The sequence below is a fragment of the Cavia porcellus genome, unplaced genomic scaffold (genome assembly GCF_034190915.1).
Source record: "Cavia porcellus strain 051 isolate PalLab524CR breed Dunkin Hartley unplaced genomic scaffold, mCavPor4.1 scaffold_34, whole genome shotgun sequence".
Lineage (NCBI taxonomy): Eukaryota > Metazoa > Chordata > Mammalia > Rodentia > Caviidae > Cavia > Cavia porcellus.
In genome coordinates, this window is record NW_026947517.1 from 27100187 (window position 1) to 27128176 (window position 27990).

The following is a 27990-nucleotide window of genomic DNA, read 5'->3' on the forward strand; positions in this document are numbered from 1 at the left end:
AACTGGGTGTTCCTTAGAGGTTTTGTTCACTGTTTTGTTCACTTTGGGGCTGTTCTAGCATTTCAGTAGTTTCAGAGGGAATCTAGACAACCAAGGAGAAGGGGTCTTCTTCCCCTGTGGCAGCAGGACTATGTTTCTGGTTGTCTTCTTGACGATAGCCATTCTTTCAATGTTTAAATAGGGGAAAAAACAGCGTAGACACTGGGAAGTTGGAGGTTCTTCAGATGGAAAAAGGAAGCAGAGATGGGAAAGGAGGGGTTAGGAAAGGATTTGAAGAAAGAAATTGAAGGAAAAATTAGAAACAGCTTTAAGTATGGAGGGAAAGAAGGATTAAAAAAGGTGCAAAAAAAATTGAGATACTATCTACATGAGCAGGTTCCCTGGGGTGCATGTGACTGCCACTATGAACCTCAAACCTGCAATATTTTATTTATTTATTTATTTATTTATTTATTTATTTATTTATTTATTTATTTTTGGTGCCGGGAATCCAACTGACAACCTTGCATCTGCTGAGCAGGCACTGACACTGCTGAGTTGAAAGTCCTTATATATTTTTTTAGAACCTTTTCTCTACCAAACCTGGGCAGAGGTTTTGAATGTCAAGATCAGGAGGCTCAGTCATGAGGGAGGAAGGCTCTGCAAGCTAAGGCCTAAAGGGGAGGTGGCACAGGGAACTGAGGTGTGTTTCCCTGCATGCACACCTGCAAAGGTGTTTCCTCTTCCTGGGCATCTGAAGAAGGATGAGCAACTGCTCTCAGTACCATCCTTCAAGCCCTAGTGTGGAAGGGGAAAATCAGTGCCCTGCTCACTTGTGGATTCTGGGCAGTAGGTGGGACAGGGTAGCAGGGACTTGGCTCGCATTTCAGCCTGGGCGGCCCTGAGGAGGCCCCAAGGTGAGTTAAGTTGCTGGTTTCCTATGGGCCATGGGCTTTTCTGTGGCGCCACCCCACCCTACTGTAGTGCGGAAACCAGTCCCCAACTTCTCCCAAGTTAACCAACCACACCTTGTGCTGACCCAGAGCAGCTGTGACGACTTGGGTGCTGCTGATCTTTGCTGAGTGCTGGCTCAGAAGCCAGGCCGCCTCGTCCTGGCAGTTGGATTCTACCTCTATGCAAAGATGGGGGTGTAGCAGGTTGTACAACACAGTGCTCTCACCGAGTGATGACATCCTGGCAGTGAGAGGACATGGGTTAGAGGTCACATAAAGGGGTAACTTGGGTAACTTTGTCGAAGGGACTGGGTCCACTGCTGGTTTTACCCCTCCCCCCAATGGCTGTTTCCCCCAATGGCAGCATCAGCTGTGTGGGGGGGGGGGCTGGGTCTAGGTCCTCACTACCCTGCAGGTATCTTTCCCAGCTGGGCTATATTTTCCCAACCCCTTGGGTGAGGGGTGCTCGGGGTACTGAGACCTGAACAAAACTGCTCCCGAGAGCCTTTGAAAATCCAGGACACATCTTGCCAAAGTGAGCCCCTCCCTATTTTACACTATCACAGCCGTATACTCACCATGCTTCTTAACAAGTACACGTTGAATCCTTCAATGCAGCCCGGCTTCCTCAGATAGATCTAGGCCGCAAGCCTAGTCAGGTTTTCTGCCTGATTAGTGTCAAATGTTGGCTTTTATGTTCAAAAGTTTCAGCTGCTGTTGGGAGGAGTCTTAACTAGAATGAATTTCATGGGTGGAGTGAGGGCTCCATTTCAAAACCAACTCATGGTTCCTCTTTCCTGTGCAGGGTCCAGTAGTCCTCTTCCCAGCTTTTCCTCTGAAGGATGGCAGGGCAAGAGCGAAGGTCTGAAGGGGAGGGAATGGGAAGAGGTGATCAGGTGTAATGTGTGAAGACAGGAGTCATTCTGTAACGCATGTACCTGAAAATTTAGATGGGCAGGGGAGGAAACCTGTCCATGGGGTGAATCCTACCCTGTACCTGGCTCCCCCCCTGATTCTGTCCTGTCCTGAACTGAGTGAGCTCTCATTCCTCACAGCTAACCTCACAGGAGAGGCATCCCAAAAGAATGTTCCAACATCCTACTTGATGCTTAACACAAACTGGAGATCATAACAGTTAAGCAACTCGCCAAGGATCACTTCCACCTGGCTGAAGTTACTGGGCTGAATGTTTGAATCCTGTGTGTGCAAGAAGGTAGCCTCTGTGTTCTGGGTGGGTGTGGGGCATTGTGAGGTGTGGGTTTCTGAGGTGCTCATGGACAGGGGGCAGGGCACCTCCATCTAGAGTTACAGGGGAGCAAAGTGATTTTAACAAGTGGCTCTGGGTTTTAACTGACAAATTAGAAAGCAAGTTTCTATAATCCAGTTGAACATGGAGGGAAACCGGTTATTCTAGATTCTCAATTTCCTCAGAACTGAGGAGTTTTCAGGGCATGGCTGCCCCACACTTGCAGCAGGTGACTGCATCCCAGTTGGCTGAGGATGTTCTTGTCCAAAGTATTCACTCTAGGTTCTGCCAGTTGTTCTTGTAGGACTCAGTATACTCAGTAGAGCTCAAATACATGTGTGTCACTATCAGTGCAGAAAGTTTCCATACTCTTACATGAGAAAACACCCTGGAAGATGTCTTTTCCACTCTACATCTTAAATTTCTAGGAAGTTGGTCCAATTAACTTGAGATTGTGAGTATTAGAAGCTAAAACCTTATTTACCAAGACAGTGGAAACAGCTAATGCCATGCACGTCTAATGAAGTGAAAATTACACAATATTAAGTCAAACTTGAAACTTTAGGATGCAATTAGAATTTTCCATAAATTTTGCTCAACTACGCAAAGTAGTTCATATAAAAATCTCGTACCAGAATGGCAAACACCAATGTGATTTGGAATTTTTTGAGGGAGATTTATGTAACATTAAGTGGGGGAGGCGACTAAAGCCTGATTGGTGTAACTTGGCGATGGTACAGTGTACAGATTTTCCTGGGCCTTCTCCTCCCAGAGCAGAGCACCATGCCCAAGTGTGTCTCTGGAGCTCAGTCTTCAGCAGCAGCTCCTCCAGCTTCCTCATCCATGCTCAGTCTTCCTCTCGGCTGAGCCCTTGGCATGGAAATGGTGGGCTTGCTTCCAGCCTGTCTCCTCCACACAGCTGATCTTAATATTGGGCTTGTAGTTGTCCTTCTTAAATTTCTGGGTGAAGCCATGGTACTCTCCTCTCCTACTGTGTGATCTGTATACCAGGACTTATCACCTTTACATGGAGACCCAGCACTGAAGCAGATGCCTGTATGGTGGCATCATCTGGGAGGTGGGTCTATCTAGACATCCCTCACTACTTCAGTTGACATGGACCATTGTTGGTATGTGGCTGGTTAGCCGCAGTGCTGTGCTTCAATCTGCTGCACAATCTGGGCTTTCAGTTTGGGTCCCTATGGTGGTTTAGAAGAGATGGGATATCTGTCCCGGGGCCTGAGTTGAGACCTGAGATGGGGGTGTCCCTGTGTATCTATGCTACAGATAGCTCTGCTTGTAGTCAGATGAATAAAATCAGTGACTCCTAGGTGACTCTGCAAAGAGCCAGTCCTTGGTCTTTCTCTAGGACTCCCTGGGCTTCTGGCTAGGTTATGTTGGCCACCTGTATTCCTCTTCAGAATCATGGCTCGATAGATTCCTTGATTGCCATACTATTTTTGGGATGTGCATAGAACAGGCAGAGTCACCCAAGATACTTCCCTCAACCTCCAGGATCCAATTTAGCTTCTTAGGTAAGCCATAGCTAGCTAAGTGATACCTTTGAAAGTTTCATAGTTTCTGGACACAGCTCCTCTTGCCTCAAGTTCCAGTACTGGAGCACGATCAGCTCTCTGCCCCTGCATCTGATACTACTTTGGGGCTGGGCATTGGCTTTTCCATGGACTGCACCAGTGCTTTGCACCTGGCCTTCATGTGTAGAGCTCCTGCCGTGTTTCCTGGGGAAATGTTCAGGCCACCAAGTGTTAACTGACATTATGGGAAGGACTCAAAGGATGTCTTGGGAATTAGACTGAGGATAACTTAGGAGACAGAATCCATGTGTCCTTTATGCCTGTAACTCCGACAGGGTTAGGAAGCTAAGCGTAGCATGTACTGTGGCATCCTTAATTCTGAAACTGCCAAAGACCTGGCAGACGAGGCTTACGCTTTAATAATCTGCAACAGCGAAACATTTTAGAGCTTTCAATGAATACAGGCTGCTGTAGCACGTGTGCTGTTGTAGGGTCACAAACACTGACCTAAAACATGGTACAGATTTCAGTGCACAGTGGGCTGGAGCTCCTCAACCAGCTGGCCAGACCCTGACTTTGTCACACAACTACTCAGTCATTTAAGGAGCTCGCACTGACCTTGAGTCCCCCCCCCAACTCCCTATACAGAAAATGGAGTCAAATGCCTTTCTTGCATTTTAACAGAAGATTCTAGAGTTTTTTATTCAAGTGTGGTGGTAAAGTCTGTGTCCCTTTTTCATATGGCATCTCACAGCCAGAAATCAGAAAGTGACTCTTGAACTTGACACCAACTAGAGAAGGAGTAGAAATGCTTGATGCAGGAAAACAAAGCTGAGAGAAGCAGAGAGTTGTGCTACTGTCTAAGGTCCTGGTATCTGGAATAGCAGCACCTAGGCACTTGAGCTACATGTGTTTTCACAGTGTTTTGAACTGAGCCCCACCTCCTTGGGACCTGAGCTGGCACCTGAGCCTTGCCTATCTGGACTTTACAGTTTTCTTTGGCATCACATTTGATGTTTAAAGTTTTACCAGTGCTCTGCCAGTGCTGTTTCTGTATAGTGTGCTTTTCGCCTATCAAGACTACAGCACCTGCTTTGAGGAAAAGTACAGGGAGCTGTGTGGAGCCAGGGCCTGCCTGTTGTAACAGCTGCAGTGCAGTGTGCAACTTGGCATGGTCAAACACATGTTCCACTGTAGCTGATCTGTCCACATCTCGACGCACTTGATGGTGATGGTTCAGTACTATGAGTTCTGTACTTAGCATTTGTGCTCAACACTTACATTTTAGAAGTCAAAAGAACATGGCCGGGGCCACCTCGTCAGGCAGAGCATCTAAAACCCATGAACCCTCCAGCACGCAGTGGCTGTCATTCTCGGTATCTGCCAAGTGGTGGCTGCAACATTCCTGTGACGGTGATGCTAAGCATGCTAGCCGCCAGCTGAGGTGCGGTCTTCCACAGATGGGCTAAGTAGCTTTGGCAGCCGCCTTTAGGATTGGAATATAGTTTCTGCAAAATAGATCAGAGTGTTAACATGGGGGAAAGAGCTCTATTAAAATCCAGGCACTGTTTTTCAATCTTGACGCGATGCAGGAGGCTCCCCTCCTGGAGCAGATGGGTCCACCCTGACCCAGCTTCCATGGGACAGATGTAGATGTATATTCTGCCCACATGGCACCTCTTGTTTTCCAAAACGTCCCAAGGCAGTTGATTGAGACTGCTAGAGATTTGGAACACCTACAGCAAAGGTGCCAAAATCTTTGGCTCTGGTTCTCTGTACCATATGAGCCAGTAGGAGTCCAGGCTCTGGTTTGGACATTCAGGTCCCATCCCTCATTAATAGGACTGTATTTTCAGCAATCCAGCTTCCTTTATGGTAAAGAGCGGGGCTGATGAAGGCAGTCTCATCTCTTAGGGGCATAAGCCTAGAAGCTGCCCTTCTGCCTCTTGTAAGGAGAGTGCTGCTCCATCCACTGCCTGACTTGCTGTCTTGTTAGACTGACACAGGCCCAATGGACATGAATGTTGTGCCTCCATTCCAAAATACTGGTGCAGTGAAGGTCATTACTATCTCCTGGGCATTGCTGTCCCTGCCCTGGGATCTGCTCTGTGGGTCAGAGGCCTGGAGAAATCTATTCCATTCTGGTGTTTTCCTCTTCTGCTTGGCCATTCATCCATTCTGTTTCTTGTTCCTTTTATAGATAGATTTTTGTCTTACCTCATGCCAAATGCAAATGAAAGTAGAAGAGTCTCGTGTTATGAGGTACTTGTTGAGTTTGACCTTTACCCAGTGTCCATGAGAAATGTCCTGAGTCAGAGTTTTGGAGACATAGACATTCACTTTCCCTTATTCCAGGTGCTCTTGTTTTTCCTTTGATCACACCTGGTGGACATTTGTACACTTTTCCTGATCACTGATTCCTATGGATCTCGATGTAGTCTGCTGTGTATTGCAAACTCTGAGAAGCAGATAGGCTATGTAGGGAACCTCTTAAGTCTTCCTCCCCTGGGCTTGTTGTAAGTGGTCTGTGTGCACTTTGGTTTAAAGTTACATGAAACATTAGGGTCTCCTTAAAGCTCTTGCTGTTGATGTAAATTTCCTTTGAGAAGTCACCACTTCTGTTTAGGTTTCATTTCTGGGAGAGATGTGTTTCTGATGTCAGATTTGTCCAGTTCTCACTACCTCCCTGCCCTCGATAGATGAGCTCATGCTTGTTTTGCTTTGGATCTTTGAATTTTCTAGAATATGATTCATGCAGCTATTTAAAAAATCCCAGCATCAGGTAACCCAGTTTTGGAGGTCCAAGTTGAAGGTCCTAAATATGAACAGTGTTCTTACTCATCTTGCATACTGCTAGGATTCTGTTAAACAGCCTGGCAAAGAGATCTCCACGGTTCTTATCTGTCCCTCTTGGAGAAGCTGCTTATGCCACATTCATGTTTTAGGTTCTCCTTCAGTTCCTCCAGTTTCATGGAGAATCCGTGAACTCTCTGAAGCGAGAGTGCTTGTGAGCTTTTTGACTTCTCACTTTCATCTTGGCTCCAACCTGGAGCATCAATGATGAGCTGTTCCAGGGTAATCATAATTGTACCCTGTCAGACAGGCTCAAGAGGTGACCTGACCAGGCAGCATGAACATGGAGGCCGGAGGGCAGGGCTCTCATTGGCTGCTGCTATGAGTGCTATTTCTGGTAGAGTCCTTCATGATTTTACAATCTTCACAAATTTGTAGACACGGTGTTGTTTCCTGGCTATGCATGGATGGACCCTATTGGAATGGGAACCATCCTGGTCACAGCCCCATGCTCCTGATAGAGATAGGGAGGGTACTGGGCCATTGGTGTTAGCCAGACCTGACTGGGGATTAAAAGGTGACTGCCATCTTTTTACTGTCCTTTATTTGCCCAACACAAGTGTAAAATTTTGAGCAAGATCAAAATGAAGCCCAGATGCGATGAATTCTAACCATAGTAGTGCCTCCCGTGTAAGAGAAACTTGCAGCACACAGGAAATCATTGGAGGCACAGGCCCCACAGTAACGATGCCTGAGTTGTGCTCACCAGTTGAGAAATGATGCAGAAAGTGCTGTCATAGCTTTCCTAAGATTGTGCCCCCAAGTACCTCTGAAATTCCCCATCCTGTCCTTTCAGTAAACATTTCACAGGGAGGAATGCATTCTTCATTTGTTATCCTGATACAAACATAATTGCTGGGGGAGGGATATGTTTGATCCATGTAAATAGAATCCTTTAGTGGCACTGAGTGTCTAGGCTTGGTGCTCAGCTGTATTTGACACCATGTCTACACGATGTCTCCCTGGTGCAGGTGCAGAGAGCCATGGAGGCATGAGGATCTTCAGGCTCACTGTGCCCTGTTTCATAGCTGTCATGTGATTCCCCTCCCTGAGCACCTTGATTAAGTGGTTCCATCAGCCAGCCAGATGTCCCATGTCATCTAATTCTATGGTCATTGAGTTGAGCCCAGGACCCCCCCACCCTATGTGTTATTCCTGGATTTCTGGTCCTTCACTCCATGATTCTTGGAACCTTCATTCTCACAAGTTGAAGTTGATATAAAAAAATTCCTTAAGCCATCCTGTTGTCAACTTTGGTGTCTTTGTTTTTTTCCTTGCAGAGCTCTTGAGACCCCTGACCTCACTGGGCTGAGTTATTTGCTGAGAGCTAATCATCAGGTCCTGTGCCCCTTCACCACTGGCAGCAACGTCTAAATTTACTTTTGATCTGTGACTCTGAGGCTGCAGAACACAAACTTGGATGGGGATGTGTTCTTTTTCCTGGATGCGCCCTTACTCTGAGGATGGTCATGTGTGTTAGCAGGGCATATTTGCTGGCATCTGAAACTCCCTGTATGAGGCTCACAGGAGGAGTGGAGACAGATAGTGCCTCTGTTTGCAATGATGACTCTGATTGCGTGAATGGCGACAGCTTCCACTGACTCTCTTCACGATGTTGATTATTTCAAGAGCCCCAGACAATGTCCACCATAACTTTTCCAATGGGGAAAAACTTTTGTAATAAAGATGTTCTTTTTCTGGAAAGAATTCAATACAAATTTAGTAAAATCACGATATATTTGCTACATTGGGTTCTTCTATAGTAATTCTGATGATCCATCAAGAATAGCTTGAAAGCAAAAAACTTTGTGTAATGTTAGGGTTTTTTTTTTTTTTAGTATGAATTTTCTTATCTAATAAGACAAAACCTCACAGGCTGCCCCACATTCCTCCCACTCCTAGTTTTGGTCAAAACTTTTGATATGCCCATGACAGAGCCCACACAAAGCTGTAAGGTATTCCTGTCTGAGAGCGTTTGATTCTCAGTTGGATGGCATGCAATGAGTTGCTGTCTACCTTCTTCTGAATGTGTGCCACACTGGATCTGGAGGGACCCTTTCTAGCTGGACACTGTTTTTTTTCATCTAAAATTCAGTGATGATCTCCAGGCATCTGTTTTATGATTCAGTTTATTGTATACTTTCTGTCCATTCATTTTTCTTTGATATTCTGGTTACATTTATTGCATGGGTCTGGGGGTAACTCACAAATTGAACTGTCAGAACTGAGTTACAAATCAGTAAGTTATAGTAGTATTTGTTACTCTGCCTAGGTAAGAAATACTAAACCTGAGGAATATATCTATTTTTCTGAACTTTATTTTCTATTGTAGTACCAGGTGTCTTGCGAATAGAAAAGGATTTCACAGCTGGCCTGCTGCGACAGTGAAGTTAGGACCTGGTGAAGACACTAGCATAGATTGTCTTACGGAAGCCAGGGTGAGATGAAAAGGAACAGAAATCTGTTTATTTTCCTGTCTTGGGTGTGGAATCTTGGTGGTTCAGAATCCTGACCTACTTTGGTCTCATAATGTGGCACAAACCTTAGTAAATAACTATGCAGTTGTTTTGGGGCTTATTGTCTCAAACATTTAAAGGACTGATTGGACAGAACTCCAGGCTAAAATAATTGGGATGAATCCCAAGTTGTGAACACTGAGCAGTTCATTTCCACATTTCTGTCCTTGTCATTGTTCTCTGTAGCTGAAATACGGAAATCAAAAGGTCTTTGCTTCTCAACCTCCTGTTCCATAGTTTTAGCTTGGAGATGAGCTGTTGTGGTGAGAATGAATCAGACCGACTGGCCCTGAATCTCTGACTTCCTGGAGTCTTTTTTCAGTTGGGAGTGGAGTTGAGGAGGGATGAAGGTACCAGTTTTTTCCAATCCAAAATTCAGAAGGTGCCTTAATGCTCAGGATGAGGGTTCCCTGCCGAAGGATCAATCTACCCTTCTCTTCCCAAACTCTGCCCATGTTTCCCCACCCTCTGCTTTTCTGGCTCCACTGGGCTGCCACACACAAGGTCTTAGACTTTGTTCTGATTCTAATCAGAAGAATACCAGCGGCCAGTGGAGTACTAGTGCAGTGGAAATGTGTGTGTCTGCATTGCCTGATTCCGTGCTTGCCATTAGAGGCCTGGTGCCTGAAGAGTACCTTTGGGGAGAGTGCTGAGACTATGCTGAGGCGCAGAACTGTGATGTGAACTTTGCTTTAATCCTAGATGAATTTAAAGAAAGCTGGAGTTACCAAGTACTTTGGAGAGCCTATGGAAATGTTGAATTCCCTGAACATGAATGACTAAGTATAATGAGGGCCTTGGTTACTTTTTACTGAGACACAATACCCAATGCCCACAAGGAAAGCTTTATTTGTTCAGTGTGTAGATGTTTCAGTACACAAGTGACAGGCTCCAAGGCAGAGGCATGGCAGAAGAGCATTGTAGAGAACAATTGATGGCAGGAAAAAGACAGTGAAAGGGACCTTAACAGCTTTTTTAATGCCCCTTTTATATTCTATCTAGGTTACCTAGATTACCAGGGTAGACAATCTAGTCAGTGAACTGGTTAGTAATCACCCCAACTTGATCCTCACAGCCTCACCCTAGCACTGCACTATGAGTCAGTCACACTGTAGATCCAGCCATCTGTGAAAAAACATGACTCATGACCATGTGAGTCTTTGGGGGGGGAGTTTAAACACAAGCCATAAAAGGGATCCCTACAAGAAATTTCCAGTGGGAAGTAGATGTCCTGTCTTAAGCCATTGAAGCACTTTTAGTCAAGGAAGATGGACTCATCAGAAGCCTCAATTCCTGGAACACCTTTCTAGTGTAGTGTGACTAAATAACCTGTGTAATATAGAATAAAATTGGTATGTGAACTCCATTTGGGAGAAGTTGAGTTCTGTGAGCCTCTTTGCTCCTTCACACTTTTTTTATAGTACACCATACAGAGGAATGGATATGGAATCCTCATTTCGTCCCATTGGGTCAGGGATGTGACAAATACACAGCTCAGAGGAGCCCGAGTAAATCTGGGCTCTATGATAGAAGTATTGCCTTGCTGCCGGGCAGGGATGAAGTCTAACAGAAAACAACATGTACTGAATTTTCTGTTGTCAACCATGTTACAGCTACTCTGACTTAACTGAGTCTAGTTAATGCCCTCACGCGTGCCCCCCCCAGATCCATTCACCCTAACGATACATCCCATAGATTTATTGAAGAAAGGATTTTTTCACTCAGCAGTTGCCAGTTCATGGGTCTGTTTGAAATTCTTCCCAAGCTTTTTCTTAGTTGTCAAAGGGCAGACATGGAACAATTCCATATCTGATATCAGGAAACACAGGATCAGGGCTTAGAAGCTAGGCAAATGTCACATCACACACTGGAAGAACTAGGAAGTACATTTGGTTTGGTTCCTCCAATCCCATTGTCTTTACTCTTGTACAATTCATTTGCTTTAAGGATGTATCAAACGGGAAAAGGGAAACTTGTATTTATATTAGAGTTTTCCAAACTGAGTGATCTCTTTCAATATTTCTTAACTACGGAAACTAAAGTAAGATTTTTAAAACTTCTGTTTGGGATGGTATAGCAAAAAATGATGAACCAGCTATGACTTGGACCCTTGCATGCACTCTCCTGGGATCTGGTATGAGCTCACTCATGGAGTCATGGTGGACTCAACCTTGAGTTCAAGGTTTTGGTGCCACTCGTGGCACTACTGGAGCCAGCATGGTAAGAGAGACAAAATGTTCAGTCATTTACCTGGATGGTGCAAAATATTCTAGGGAATAAAGAGAAGAAAAACTTGGACAGAATAAAGAGAAAATGGCTTTCAATGATCCCTTATGTTTGAACCTTTTGAATAGCGCTCTTTCCAGAATGGCTCAACATGAGTAGAAAAAAGTGACACATAGCAAAACACAGTGTCGGTTACATGTTTGAATCTCCACTGTCAAAATCTGTTTCTCTGCTTATTTGCAGTATTTTGGTGTGCATTCTATCACAGTCATTCTGTGTAGGAAAATTCTAATGAATTTTGTATATACTGGGATCTACAGTAAACTCTTCTGGGTTGTAACAAACTATTGGTGTAATAGGACCCATCTAGGAAATACAAGTATGGACCTTGTCTCTTTAACTCAACTTTGAAAGGGAATCAGGCATTTTAATGAATTCCTGCTCTCATCACTCTTTGGAATTTACCAAAGCAGAGGGAGAATTACAATCATCCTGTAGCTCCTAAGATGGACATTGCTGGTATCACTGACTTAAAAAGATCCCTTTTCCTCTCTGTGTTCACACAAGTTCCTCAGGCAGGTTGAGGCAAATCAGTCTACACGTTTCCAAAATGAACTTGGCACCATGGGTGCTATGTCTTTTTTAGCTGTGGAGCAGAAGTCTTAACCACTGGGCCTTTATGGCTTTCTCTTCTTACTGTCCCACAGACGAAATACAGGAGAGGTGAGATCCTTGGGATTCATGCTGAATCCACATGGCTTGGTATCCTCTGACCTCTTTACCGCAGTCTCATAATTTTACTTGTCATGGAAATGCTCAGTAATCAGTGCAAATCCAAACTGTTCCCAGAAACAAAAGAGAATGAAAGTGTGGCAAGGTTATGTAGCTTCCTCCTCAAGCATCAAGATCCCTTGGAATTGATTACTAGGAGTTTGGAGTTCTAGAAATCTGTTCAAAACTATCAACTACCTCAGTGTAGAAAGGCTAGCAATTCTATATAAAGGTGTGTTTTATTACTGTGTTTCTTGGCAAGATAAGTGCCTGTCTTCCCAACCTAAGCCCACCAGGCCTCTACCAAGCAGGCAGAGCACAATGCCCGGGTCTGATTCACTGGCAGGAAGCCCTAGGTTCTTCCCTTGTGATGGCTTTAAGAGGCTGTTTGGTGATCAAGTTTTGGCTGGGTCAAAAACCATGCTGTGGGCGTCCATGTACATAGCCATTTTCTTTGCAACCTACCGTCTCTCACAGAAAAAGTGATGCTCTTTGATGTCACACATTTTAGTTGACATTATTTAGACTATTCAAATACATACTGGAGCAAAGTCAGGTTCAAATGTTATCCAAACTTGCTCCAAACTTGCTTCAGATGCAGAGGGTAAAATGTGCACCTGTCAGCAGGGGGAGGGGTCAGTACCTGAGAACTTGGTGTTCTCAGACCACTTTGTTGGTCCTGCATATAGAGCCATTTTATAGAGGGTCAAGGCTTTTGAGTTGGCACAGTGAGCGTGTTTGCTATGGTTTCATTGTGTAAAGAAGGAAGAAGAGACAGATTGGGCAGAGGAAGCTTGATCACAGTGCAGCAGGAGTTGTGGGGCCCTGGTGAGCAGTTCTGAATGGCTCCAGTGTCCTTTGTCATGAGTGTATGTTAGAAACTTGAAGTCCTACTTCTCAGATTCCAAATCTGACCATGCACTATCAAAAATGAGCTCTAGAAGTTTGGATCTAAGCAATCCTTTTCAGAGTCACGTATGCATTCTTCAGTCCCTGTGTTTGCACATTGAAGCAGAGCTCTACTCAGGGTGTCGTGCCCCACTCGGTCTCCTGAATGGACATTCAGGCCAGGCTAAGACTGCCTAACCTTGACCTGGGAGCAAGAGTGTACATTTACTCATTATTGATCCACCAGCCTGGAGACAGTAGGATACAACATGGATAGCACTGTCCTCACTCTACTTTGGTCATGCTCATGCTGAAAAGTGCTCAGTGAAAGGCATAGTAAACTAGTGGGGGAAAGGAACCTTTGCATCCTCTGAGTCTCCCAAGGAGCTCTGTGGACAACTGCTTGTAAGTGAGGTTTTTCTTGGGTGCATTAAAGTCTGGGGTATAACATTTGAATCTGACTTTGCTCCAGTATGTATTTGAATAGTCTAAATAATGTCAACTAAAATGTGTGGCCTCAAAGAGCATCACTTTTTCTCATTCCATGGGGCTCACATGACACCCAGTCTTCCATCCTTGGAAAAATTTCTGGATTATGAAGGTAATGACGGCCTGGATCTGTCCATGTCCCTCAAGTTATACCATGGTTGGTCACAAGGAACACTTGAAAGCCGTTTACTATGCCTTCTGAAGATGGTAGTCTTCATCCATTTGTCTTCTCATACAAAATTTTATTTTACAATGTCCTTTGTCCCTCCAAGATAGGCCATATTTAGCATATCTGGGAGTGACTGTCAGAGACCTAAGTTCTGAGTAGGAAATGTGCCATAGCTACTTAGATGAGGAATACTAATAGAGAACTGTATCAAGTCTCAGTTGTAGACTTATTTCCAAGCACAGTACCCCAAGGCTTTTTGGCCAGGGGAAAGATACCTAGCATCTCACAACTAGTGACAGGGAATCTACAGCCTGGAGAAGCTCTCCCTGAATTCTAGTTTGAAGGCAACTCCATAATAACAAGTGAAAGCACAGTAAACTTGCCTGCCCTTTCGTGTTATGGTCCAGAGAGCTATGATCTTTGCATCTGTCATGGACCAATCAGTGACTGAGTAGTGTTTTGGCTTCTAGTTCCTGCCCTAGGCAACACTTCGCATGACAAAATTTCAGTAAACCCTGGGCAAACGTGCTCTGAGCACTTGTTCACTTCTAAGTCCCTTCAGACCACTTCTCTGTAGCCAATATTATGGGATCGAGAGCTGTTTATTTCTCAATATCCAGTCCCATGGTGCCTTTGTCAATCCCTACTAGAGGTCATATGTGGCAGAGCTTAAAGTGGTTCTCCCTGGGTTGGGGACCCAAAGCATCCAGTGAAAACCTGAAGCCCATGGCAAAATCCTGTCCAAGTCCTAATAGGCAGCAGTATCCTTGCTGGGGAGACCAGAGGATATATGGCAGAAAGGCCGAAGGGTCAGTGCTGGAAGTTTAAGTGTCTGTGCTTAAAGGCTGAGGGACATGCATTGGAAGCCAGGAGAATGATTCTCAATATGAATATGAGAATTGAAGTACTCTCAAAAATGGCCAAAAGGCTGAAATTCCTCTGAAGAAAATCAGTCACAATGAATCAGCAAAGAAAATTAGCCAAAATCTTCAGCTTTTTTTCTCCTATGGTTTTTCCACATTCCTCAAAGTGGGTTTTTCATGCTCAGAAGTGTTGGTGTGACACTAGACTACTGGTCACTGACCACAGACTGCATGCAGGAAGCCAAAGTAAGTTTCATGTTGTCGCTTCCATTCTGCCTCTGAAGTGATGGACCTCTGACTGGAGAGGGACCTCCAGATACTACTGGCCAATCTGCCTTCATACTTGGAGGCCGGAGATGGAATCCTGGCTTTGTGCGTGAAGTTCTTGAGGCTACCCAGTGCATAAAGGGGGAAGCAAGATTCCAGTTGAATCTTCAGAATATGTGTTCCTGCTTTGTGCCACTACCTCTGACTCCTGGGCAGCATTTATGCAAAGTATATGCCTGACTTGACAGAAAGGCTGGCTGGCTAGGTTCTGGGAGAAGGGATATGGCAGAGGGGCTCATGGTTGGTTCCTTTTGCTTCATCCAGATCTTCTATCTTTAAATCAGATGCCCTCCCCTAAATTTAAAGACCCAACCCAAAAATGGCATCTGAGATAAATTTGTACTTCTCAGCTGAAGTACAAACAGAAAGTAAACATATGAAAAACAGTTCATCTTTGGTCATTCAGGAGGGGTGACTTAAAACAATCCTGAGATTCAATATATATGGCTATTATAAAAACAATCATCAACAAATTCTAGTGGGGCTGGTGGGGGAAAAGAACCCTTCACTGTTGGGCGAACGGACTGGTGCAACCACTATGGAAATCAGTATGGAAATTCTTCAGACTAGGATGAGAGGTCTCATTTGACCCAGCTATTTCCCCTTTGATATCTTCCCAAAGGGATTAAAAATGTATCATACCATAGTAATATATGCAAACCGATGATTATAACAGTTGGTAATAGCTACATCTTGGAAACAGCCCAAATACCCATCAATGAGTGGATAAACAACTTTTATACAGTCATAAAGGATACACGTGAGACATTTATAGCTATAAACAAATGGATCTTGTGAGCATACTAAAGTGAAATAAATTGGAGATGTTTAAATATCCCATTCTTGTATGAGAAACTGAAAGTTTTAAAAATCATCGTATAATACTATGAAATGGGAAGAAATTTTTCAAAAGGAAACTAGAGAGTGGGAGAAAAATGAATGAAAGAAAAGGATAAAATGGAAACAATTTTGTAAATCAGGAGAGCAAGAGGGGCTGAAGACAGAAGGGAATGGAAAGAGGAGGGTATCTATCATGTACCGGTCCAAATACCCTGTGAATGTGATCATGTTGTAGCAATAATAAAAATAATAATTCTGAGCAGAAAATGGGCCTAAACCATGGGTTCAGTTTTTCTGGCATAACATTTTTGCTTCTTTGGAACCCGAGTTATTTCTTTCATCAATATGCTCTTTGGAAGGCGCTCATCTTAGGAAAGCCAAGGCTTGAATCCACTTAGTCAATCTTGGGTGTGATGCTCAGAGTTTGATAGACCGGAATGAAACATCTGTCAGTGTGAATAAACTTAGCTTTAATAATTGCTCTTATTGATCAGACCTGTGTCTTTGTTCAATATTTGATCAGGGATTTGGATAGATTGAGTTGTGGTGCCCAAAACCCTCACCCTGTGGACATGCTCGATTAATCTATGCTCTGATGCCCTCGTCCTCCAATACACTGACAGTTTCCATCTGCAAAGATCCTCCTCTTCAAGAGTTAACATAATGGACTCATGCAGTGGTCTTCCTAGAGTTTTATTTAGGACATCATGAACCTTACAACTTCTGCCATCTGAGGTGTCCTATTTTAATCTTTGAGGGGACTGCTGGAGGAGCTGAAGAGTAAGCTTGCCAGGGGCTTGCTGGCGGTTAAGACCCAAAGTCCAAAGTCGCTAATTGAGACATTTCTTATCGTGTTATCATCCTTATCTTGGTAGTTCCTGGTTCAATAACCAAATTGTAAAGGCTTTTCATAGTCCTAAAGTATCTTCCAAGGCCTCATCACAAAACGGAAAGCTACAAGAAAGAATCCAATAAAACTGGATTCACCAAGTGCTCCTGGGTCAGGCAGAAATGAAATGCTCAGTGTCCTATGGCTCCTGATGTGTTCTTGTGGGTCACTTCGGTTTCCCCAAATGTGTAAACTCACCCATCAGAACAATTGACCATGAACTGAGGGATACTTGGCAACATACCTGGCAAGAACTCTTCTAAATGGTTAACATGAAGGCAAGCAAAAGTAGGTATGACGTAGTATCCAAGATTCTCTTCTGGAATGTGATTTACCAGGGGAAACAAGTCCAACAATGCAAACCAGTCAATGTAGTAATAAGGTTTGTCTGGTGACCGGCTGTTAGGTATTAAGGGAACCTGATGAAGTGAACATGAGAAATCGGTCATTCTGACTCTGCAGGTTATATCTGGTTAGATGGATGGCTAATAACTTGGAGACGACAACTCCTGTAGCACATGTCTATCTGTTCAAGCTCTGATTTTCTTGGAGGTCTGACCTGGTGTGGCTCCCAACTTGATAGGAGTTGAACAAAGTGGCACCCTGGTCTTTTTCCTTGTTACTATGACTTTGGTGTCATTGAAAGTGGGTGTCTTGATGTCTCCAGCCTTGCCCATTTTACTCAGCATTGCCTCGGCTCTGCTGGGTCTCCTGTGTTTCAATGTAAATCTTCCTGGTACTGTGAAGAATGTTACGGGATGGGAATTCCTATGGAAACTCAACTTGGATTGCTTTTTATAGTAGCCATTTGAATAATGCTCTGCTTATCCAAAAACATGGGAGATCTTTGTCACCTAGAAATTGTTGCCTATAAGTCTCAGGAAACGGAGGTAGAAGTCTCTTGCCTCCTTGGTTAGGTTGATTGCTAGGTATTTTCTCAATCTACTATAAATGGAATTTTCTCTTGGTTTCCATCAATAATAAACTGGTTGAGAGCAAGCAATCTTTAAATGTTGATTTTTGTATCCTATTTTGCAGAAGTTTGTTTTTTGGTGGAGTGCTTAGGGCTTAAATACAGCATCTTATAACTTTCAAATAAGGATAATTTGTCTTCCTTTCTGACATACATCCTTTTTTCTCTTACCCAGTTGTGCTGAGTAAAATCTCCAGTACCACATTGACTAGAAGTGGTGAGAAAGAACATCAATCTTTTCCTGATTTTTGAGGAAGTGGTTGGTTTTTATCCATTCAGAAACAGTAAAGGGACAACATCATACTGAAGTGACAGTGGTGTCAGCTTTAAGTGAACTCAGATTGTTTTTCATTTGAGCAAATGGAAATTAAGGGAATAGATGAGTAATAATTGCAGCAATGACAGTAGCAGTGCTGTTGGGAAAAGAAAGTTCTATGCCTTAAGGCCAGGACCCTAAATTGATTCTGAAGAGCAAATATTCTGAAGCCAGATGACTCAGAGCTGAGAGGATGTCACGAACCAGTGGGGAACAACACCTGTGCCGGGAGGGACAGTTGTCTTAGAACCACACTGTGTATTGTGCCTCTTGTGACTTAATTGAGCAGACTGTTTGACCTCTTAATGTTGGAGACTCGCTGATAACATTCCACCACCAGTCCAAGATTGCTGGTATATTTGTATGTGGGCAACAATCAAGCCTTTATGCATCATCCAGTGAGTAGTTTAATGTTCTAAGGTGGTAAGTTCAGGGCTCGCTGCATAGCCATCGTCTGGTAGCATGAAAGCAGAAAGACTTGCAAAATGGGATTATGAAGATTTTTGTCCTGCTTCCCATTATCTGTGGTCCACTTTAGCCTTTTGATTTCTCAGAATGCAATATTTAAAGACCTGTGTCCCGTTTCATTTAAAACCTTATGTAAGAGGAGAGGGCAGGGAGTTGAAAGAGGATGTAAGGAGCTCACAGTGCAGCACAGCTGGCATTTAATGAGTTGCGGGAGCCACGGCTCCAACACAGGGCATGAGTGCAACTCCTGAGCCAGCCAATTCTGAGGGGGAAGTAAGGTACGCTCAGACCAGGACATGAATTTTTTTAATGATCTTCACAGGGCTCTGCAAAAGTAAAACTATTAGGAGTTAGAGTGCCAACATGCAAAGTGACAGGGGTTTAATTGAGGTCTCATTTGTGACAAAAATGTAGGCATCCCTGGCACTGAGTGTAGGTTGATACATTCAGGGGCTCCACAATATTAAACACTTGGTCATAAACACATGCAAGAAGCTGTGCCTGTTATTATTGCCAGTTATTAGGCCATTTTCTGTTTCTTGTGGCTTCATCTACCTCAAACACATTGGTTGTAGGAAGGACCTGTCCCCAAACTCCCTTGCTGGATCTTTTCAGGAAGACCATGATGATGGTCATCACTTTCTCACTAGCTGTTAAGTGATAACAGACTTCTGATTCTCTGGCTGGTCACCTAGTACCTGTCCACTGGTAAACCATGGGGCTCTTGATGTGTATCATAGATTTGAGTTGGCTGAGTTGTTACAAGTGTCCCAAACTCCTCAGGGTTGGATGCTGCATCACTTGAGTGGTGCGGATTTAAGGTGCTAGATGTTGGGCCCTCTGCTTCATCCTCACTTAGCTGGTACATTGTGTACTATGGGGCAACCGGCCAAGAGTCTTGGTTGTTAACAATGGCTGGGATGTCAATGTCCCTGGATCCATCTTCCTCCACTCCATAAAGGCCATGATTTGGTTGATATAGTGGTAGGCAGGACTAGCAAAGAATTACAACTTGGACTCCAACTCCAGAGGGCATTGGTAACCTTACATTTAAAATATCCTAAACCTGAAGTTATAGTCCTATGATTTAAGAAGCTGTAGACCTTACACTTAAATTACCTTGTCCGTGATTATCCTGAGGTAAGAAGGCATAGATCTTATGCTTGGAAGAGTCAATGAGAAATACCAGATGGTTGGTAAGAACCCCAATCCTTCCTTTCAACCTACAGGAAAATATGCAAAACCAATCACTGAACTTATGGTCCCCAACATTCTGTAGCCCAGAAAACCTGGAATGATCAATGGACAATGCAGTGATGGTATCAGGAGTCTCCATCTATTGGCGCAATATGTGTAGAGCACCAGCGAGAGCCAAAGAAGGAAGCAGTGGTGCATCTCCCAGTACTGTAGGGTACTGCCACTCCTGATGTCTGACATTAATATCTTGATGTGCTAGGTCTTGGAATGAGCACTGTACTCTCTGCACACAGGTTTGTGTGCTGATGAAAAGTCTAGATGGGTAAAGTCTTGAGTGTGGCATAAAAGCACCAGCAGTGTGAGCAGAAGCTTGAGGCACTTTTAGAATATTACTTGGTCAGCCCATCCACCAGCACAATCCATGCTGCAGGCAGTACAGTAGAGCCTCACACTGGGTGTTCTGTGGTGAATGAACCATAACCATCCTGTTAAGTGCTCTCCAAATTTGACTTTTAAATCACTTGACTTGAGTCTCCTTGGTATGGTGATAATCACACACAGGTAGCATGAAAGCTTTTTCTAGTTCATCAGCCATTAGACTATGATAGCTAAGACCCTGGAATAAAATCCAAGGAAGCAAGAAATTTAGAAATTTGGAACAAAGTCTTTATTTTAGGCCAGGCCTGGTGATGCAGCTTCCGGGAGCCAATATGGAAGATTGTGCACCTTACAGCTATTGGGTAGGGTTTTTAAAGCCCAAAACCACAGGCATGTTGTGAACTTTGACAGTTTGATAGCATCTGGGCTTCTTGGAATCTCCTGTAATTTCCTTGTGGTTAAACATTTCTTAAGGAACAGCAGCACATTTTATTACAGATAGGCAGGAGGGGGGGGGAGTGGGATTTTTAACGCTGAAAACCGCAAAGATTTTGACCTATTTCAGATAGCTTTCGTGGTACATTCTGATGGTCTCCGCGGTTAAACATTTTCCTGGAACAGCACACCTTGCAGGAGCATGTGTAATCAGGTTGGAGGGACTACAAAGAGCTGAAACTTAAGTCTTTACTTAAGACTTGAATGGAATTTTAATCTCTATTTAAATGGCACATACAGAACAGGAAGGAGGCACATTGGTTAGAATTAGGCCACAACAAGACTTTCCCCAAAAATTGGTCATCCACTGCATACAAAAGTGCCTTTCCAAGACACATATTCTTTCACCTTTGAATCATAAAGGGAACCATTGCTGGCAGAAAGTATGGCATACAGAATGAAATTCCACATTGGAATTACTTAACAGCCTTCAGAGGGGCTTTTATAAAGATGAGAATGGTTTCAATATGAAAAAATAGGATGGTGTCCAACCTAGGATGGCCCCAAACATTTTGATACCTGGAGTCCTACTGGCAGGATGTCCAACATGAGGTTGGAGATGAGGATGGTGGTGACCATGGGATGTGGATGGAAAATTGGTGGTTAGTTACCAGCAATAAAGGTCATGAAATTCTGAACACCTGAAGAGCCTCCTTGTTGGCAAGTTTACTAACCTAGTGATATTGAATCTTGGGCTAGAGACTGAGCACTGGTCATTATCCTAAAGCTCCAGTTTATTCTGGTGCAAAGGTAGATCCATGCTTCAACTGGCCTCACTAATTTCTTTGATAAGTGGCTAGGAATGAGAGGAGGGGAGGCCCCCAGGAATGGCTCCCTTGCAATTCAGTTGGATTAATATATTTCAAGCACAGAACCTAAGTTGAATCTAAACCCTGTAGAGGCTTTAAAGCAGTTGGGAAAGAGGCAGGTTACTTGATCTGTCACAATCCCAGGGATGCTTCCATTGTTCCATAAGCAACTAGTATCTATTGGTTGTGACAATGGTTTGTAGTTTTCTGCAGATGGGACTACTTTCTTCAGCATCTCACATCTGCCTGAGATGCTTTGCAAATTAACTCTTCTTTTGCCACACTTTGCTATTCAGGCCACATATTAGTGTTTGCAGGAGAAAGAGATTTAATGCAGGACACAATAATTTGCATGATTAGAGGACAGTATCTGCCCACAGTGTCAAATGTAGAGTACAAGAGATCCATTCTCAAGGTAGAGGTGAAGAGTGAAGCTGAGGGCCTGAATCCCATGGGCAACATCTCCTCAATTCCACATCAGGATGCTGAGGATCTGAAACGGAAGACTAAAGGGTCTGTGCTGTTTCCAGTGGCTGATCCTGGAGGGTAGAATGTGTGGGCAGACTGGGAGGCTGGAGTTGGAAGCCAAAGTCTGCCAAAACCCAGGAGATAAGATGTCCAAGGTGAAAGTAAAGAGCAGAACTCTTCTGAAGGCAATAGACATTTGTGGCAAGTGCACAGAGCAGTCAAAGATTCTCTGAGGAAAATTGGGCTGAAACTTCCTGTCCCATTCTCCTCTTACACCTTGCTGACAGTCCTCACATGGGTCTTCCTCACCTCAACTGGGCCTTCGCACTCAAGCTGACAATTAATTAACCACCGTGGGTGGGTTGCTGAGTTTCCTGACAGTTTTCCATCTGTGTTTTGTGTAGAGAACTAGTTAAGACAGACTAGTTAAGTGAGTCTGCTGGTGCGGCTCTTGAAACAATATTGTAGTTCTGGCTCATAAAATGAGTAGGGGGTGTGTTTCTGATAATTCCCAAGATGGTTCCCATCTATAAAAGTAAGATGCTCACCCAGGGTCATGAATTACAAGACTAAATCTTAGATGCCACAACTGCTTTGTTACAGTCTTCAGCTGCATTAGCAGATCCTTTCTGAGTACTTGCAAATGATGCTTAGTATTTCCTCTGGCCAAGTGGTTTTCGCTGCCTTATATTAGAGAAAGTTACACAAGGATACAATAGGCTGATGCTGTTGCCCAAACCTTGCAGGGGTTTGTTTGAAGTTGTCGTTTTTCTTTATTCTTCACTTTTGTGTTGACGAAATGAGAACTGCTTGCCACTCATGCAGAAATTCAAATTGAATGTTTGGAGTAAAGGTGTAAAACACAAGACACTTAAAACCCCAGCATAAGTAACCAGCATACAGAGACCCACAGATCAAAGACTATAAACCTGGCTCTGAACTTCTTGTTGTCCTGAATGTGAAGTCTATAGCCAGATCTCACTGCAAGGCCATTCTGATGAGAGAGCTCAGACTCATAGCATACCCATGTCAATAGCTGCTATTATGTTGACAGCCCCTGAAACAGGGCCATCTCATTTCTTTAATCCATATGACATGAGGGAGACATTTTTGTTTTCATCTTACAGTGTGGAAGGAGCTCTAGCTCCATGTTCCTGAGAGCACACAGCAAGAGTGACAGAATTTCCTCTCAATTCGGGCCTGCTGGGATTCTAAACCCATGCCCTGTTCAGTGTTAAACCTCCTGTATTGAGTATCATTTGTAAGCCCCAGAAAGCTGTCTTCTCTATAAGCCACAGTCAGGAAGTGCTAGGTAATATCGCCCTCCCAACAACTGAAACTGATTAATGGGTCCTCTAGGTCAAGACTGGACAGGTGACAGAGTCTATCCAGCAAAAAGGATGGAGTCTCACCCTTGAGGTGGGGCTTGGCGTTTCTCAGGTGTAGCCTTTGGTAACCAGGCAGAAGGTGAAGACATTAAGCATACGTTTATGCACTCTAGGCTGTGGTCAAATTTTTTGTACCAGGAATCAAACCGTTGATCTTGCACTTGGCAAGCAGGCATTTATGCCACGGAGCTATGTCCCCAGCCCCTGTGGCCATGACTGTAAAAGGAAGAGGTGAGCATGTGCTTTTTTCAAATCATTTCATGTGCATAAATTTAAGATCAAGAATTTTTAGGTACTTGTTCAAGTTGGAATGTACCGGTGTGCTTGACACAATCGCTGCTCATCTGGGTCATGGTCTACTTGCCATTCCTGTTACACCACAAAACAAGTCCCACTGCAAACTTCATAGTTTGTGAGACCCAAACATACTAGGCATAAAACAATTTTTATAGACCTTTGAGGATACTCGCATGCCTCTTACCTGGGTTCGTTGTTTTCATATTACTCTATTTGCTCTATATTCTTTATAAAATTTGTCTGAGGATGCCCTGCTTTTCTTCAATTAGAAGTAAACTATCCTTGAGAGAGCTGGTAAAGTATGAAAACAGAAAAATTCACATGCTGTCTGATTCAGGGATGCCAAAAGAACCCTAGATAATACTTTGCTAGGACGGGAAGTGCAAGAGTCATCTTGTCCATTGCTAGGCAATGGGTCTCATCGCAAGGTGTTTAGCTGATGGTCTGAGTGAGGGCTATTGGAGTTGGACCAGCATTGCTAATGGACAGCAGAAGCAGCTTCCTCCAGAGTAGTGGGGCAGGGCTGACATTGAGTGAAAGAGTGGGGTGGGGTGTGCAACTACCCACACCTAATCTTCTAAGAGTGCTCCTAACACTGATGACTCATTCATGTGGTTTTGTGCTTTAATCTCTACCTCACTGGGCCAGGCCAGGCCAAGATCATATATTTACATAGAAACCTGACAGCCGGTGCCTACTGTGGTGATTAGAACACACCTAGCTGAGTGTAAGAAGGTCCAGAGGTGAGGATACTAATCCCTTAGAAATTCCTGCAGGTATGAAATGGAAAGTGAACCCAGAATGCTCTGACCTGGAGCAAACTGATGTTCAGTTGGAAACCTCATACAGCCCGAAGAGAATGGGAATGGGTTCTGGAGGACAGAATGACAGCTGGATGATGGTTCTGGGCAAACTGAGTTTTTAAGGACTCAAAATTTCATAACAGAAAATACTGTCTACATCTCTAAACACTTAATTGGAAAAGCTTAAGTATGGTTCCTTATACTGTCATGATAAAGAAATACATGTGACTGACAAAACTCCAGAAGCATATTTTATGTGCAAGTTTGCTTCTTAGCCTGGGATTCCAAGGTAGAAATGTACTCATGTCATCAGAAGATGGAGCTCTGCTCATGTGAACAGAGCTAGGAGCAAATTCCCACTACCTTAGTTGATTGGCTTTTACAGCTCTGAGAATTGCTCTGTGCTGGTGCAGGTAGATGTACTTGAGTTCCTTCCAAGCTGAATCTTATTTGAACTTTCCTTCAATGGGGGACCAGTTAGATAAGGTGGTCATCCAAGTTGAGACCTCTTGGAGCATTGTATTTGTATAGCTTACCCTTCCTGGAATACTAAAAAGAAAAACAAGAGCTTGAACTAGAGTAGGACTAGAGACTGCCTGATGTGCAAGGCTGGGAATTTCATGCACTGAATTTATAATGTCCTGTATAGCAAATAGGGTGGATCCAGCAAAGGGTTACTACTGACTTTAAATCAGCATATGCCTGTCCTAACATGTGAGGTAAGGACCATTTTTTTTTAAAGGGAGTAAAATGCAACAATAAAGTGAAATGAAACAACAGTGATAGGACAGTAGGAAATGAACAATGGTTACTACCTGGGATAATCTTACCTCTAATTAGTTGCCCAGGTCTTGCCAGCTGATGAAACCAGTTAAATGTCAGGTTGCTTCCTTACTTCAGCTCTTATCTCAGGCTGTGTCTTGTCCAGTTGCTTCCGGGGGGAAGGGTCAGGTGGGAGGTACAGTTTCCTTGCTGGTTCTCCTTGGCCAACAGGGCCCCCTGTTGACTCAAGGAGCAGGGACTGGGTTGCTTGCTTGCTCCTTGCCCCTGACTGGTAAGATGTGCCCCAGTACATGGAAGGTGGGGACTGCATTGCTTTCCTGTTGTTTCTCCCCATGTGGTGGGGCTGGCACCCTTGGTTTCATTGTTTTTGCTGGATTCCTGAATTGTTTCTGTGGCTTTGTCTGTTCAGATCTACCTCCACCCATAGGACCCACCTCTCTCCTCCTTTTCCTCTTCCTCATAGTGCTGCTTCCAGGATCTAGACACCAAAGCTGGAGAGGTTCTTTTTCTCTGTTGTGCACTTGAATACAGAACAGCACTGTGTGAATTTATCTAGTGATAACTCGGGAATCTGAAAGAATGAAAGCCCAACTTTGGTTCATTGTCTTTCCCAAAGCCTGGATGACTTGGCAATCTTGGTACAGCAGTGAACTGGACTTGATAGTTTGGGTCAAACTGAAATTTGACTATAGAAGTTAAAGCCACAGGCCGGAAGCCCAATTTTGTTTTTTACAGGATATCTTTTTTGTATTGCTGTAGTATTTCACATGATTGACTTCAAGTTTTTACATTGTATAGTAGTATAAGGTTCCTGTACCTGAGACAGACTTTGGAAAATGGGAAATAATTTTGTGCAATCATGGGGAATTATATAATAAGCTTCCTCACAGTTAAGGCAATCAGAGACTTAAGTACATCTCAGCTTCATGGTGTCTTGCTCTTTTTGGGCACAAATGAAACCAAAAGGACAAAATGTATTTTGATGAAAAATACTGAATTTCTCCATGTTGCCATGAAAGATCACATAAAAGTGAATTTGTACACTTCGTAGGCGTACTGTCTTTCAGTGTGTTTGCTTATGTCTTCTGAATTTTCAGGAATCATCAAAAGCTCACATAATCTACATGGGGATTCCGTACACTGAGGATTCCTCATTTATTTCAAGGTAACTAGAATAACTTAGGAAAAGCCATCTATGGAAAATCCCTATGTGAATATTCACTTATTTGAAGGCACTGGGGGCAGCATAAAACCTAATGTTGCTCACCTATGTTCAAAGTTTTTTCTCCCTTATGGTTTTTCTCAAGTATGTAATGGGAGTTGTATATACTGAAAACTTCCCACCGTTTTTAGGTCTTCTCTCCACTGAGTTTGCCTGTATGTAAGTGCTGTTACAAATACACAGGCAATTTCCTGACACTTTTAAATGTTAACTACAGAACAACTGAAGGGTTTTGTACGTTGCTCACATAGGCTCTCATCCTTATGTGGTTTCTTGTCATGTGGGCTTGAAAGCTTGCCACTTTGGATATCTACAAAGTGTAAGTCCAACTGCAGTCAGAAGGATGTTTTAGTTGTCTGGGGCCAATCTTGGCCTCACGCTGAAAGATTAGAACTTCGATGCCATCAGCCAACTCTGAAAACCTAGGTCCGGCTATGCTTTGCTGTGTAGTTGTGGGTTGATGCCCAGCCTGAGCTGTGCTTACATGTAAATTGTATGTGTAGACTTCTGCAGACTCCTGCATTAATCTAAGTGCTTTGAGAAGGAGAGATGTTAAGAGATAGGTGAGTTTCACAGAGAAGGCAGTGCTAAGGCAAAGGAGCTGGGGGAGGCTGGAAGGGCCTCAGACTTGGATGGAGGTTGGAACACAGAGGCAGGCTGATTGGAAGTGTCCTTTGGTCTGGGGCATTCTGAAGTTCAAGGCTATTGGGCAGTCTCCAGAGAACAGAAGTGGCACCTTGTTCGCAGTGGCTGATACGAATGTATCAGAATTGCAAGTCATCTTCCTGTGGAAGGAGCACATGGCTCATCTCCCAAGTGAGTTGGAAATGAGGAAGCCGATTACTGGTGAGGTCACTTTGCTCTTGGCTCTGATTCCAGGGTAAAAGCAGTCTCCAGTCTAGTTTTCAGTGATGGTTCAAAGCTACATGTCCAGTGGTGACCTTATGCCTATGTCTACCCCAGTACATGGCCCCATGTGATTTTGTTGTTGCGGGGATTCAGAACCACCCATCGTGAACACACAGTCTGAGCTTCATCAAATATATTGCCATTATAGCCTTAACTTTTAAACAAAAGGCTCATGTTATCATTAAGATCTGTAAGATTTTTGAATTGAAAATATTTGCCTTCCCTTAGTTTGCATTGAGCTCCATTAGTTATAAAGCTGTGCCTGAGTGGATACTATCACTCATGGTCTGGGTGGGAAATGCCTCTCTCAGTGCTGGATTGAAGATGCCTTAATGAATGGACCAGGTAGGGACACAAAGGCCAAACAGGAGAAAACTAACAAGGAATAGCCGAGCAAACAGGACAGTGATGGGGTTGGAGGGTGAGAGCCAGTGCCATCCCTAAAGTGCTAATGGTAACAAAAGCTTACAACTAAGGGTAGGGCAGGAGCTGCCTGAAAGCAGCTAGGGTGGGGTGCTCTTGGAGCCTCCCAATACTTGAGGCCTAGAAAAAGGATTTGGGGGTGAGTCAAGGTCTCAGACTTAATCCTCCACTACATTCCTAAGGTCAGACTCCTAAAATGGCGGGAGGCCACGTGGGAGGTGGCTCATGCAATTTGGCCTCCTCGGGCACCTGAAGCAAATGAAGATTGTCAGCTGAAGAGGCAAAATAAAGGAAAAACCAGACAGCATGACATGATAGCTCTCCTTATGGTAGCAAATGACAGCTTCTTGAAGGACATGCAAAACTTTCATGTCTAGTAGTTGGAGCCTAAGTTATAACTGACTTCACAGGGCTTTAGCTAGAGAGGCTGTGTTTGATGTGCATGATCCTAAACAGGAGCCAGGGGTATTGGAAATGGTCCATGTTGAACAGAGGTCTCCACTTCACAATTCAAAAT

The 27990-nt window shown here is 43.8% G+C and overlaps 1 long non-coding RNA gene across 1 annotated transcript; it reads left to right on the forward strand.

The window, feature by feature from the left end:
* Positions 1-25: 25 nt before the first annotated feature.
* LOC134474683 (uncharacterized) lies at positions 26-27990 on the forward strand. The gene is made up of 2 exons (XR_010045559.1): positions 26-2145; positions 7847-27990. It is a non-coding gene; the product is annotated as an uncharacterized LOC134474683 (long non-coding RNA).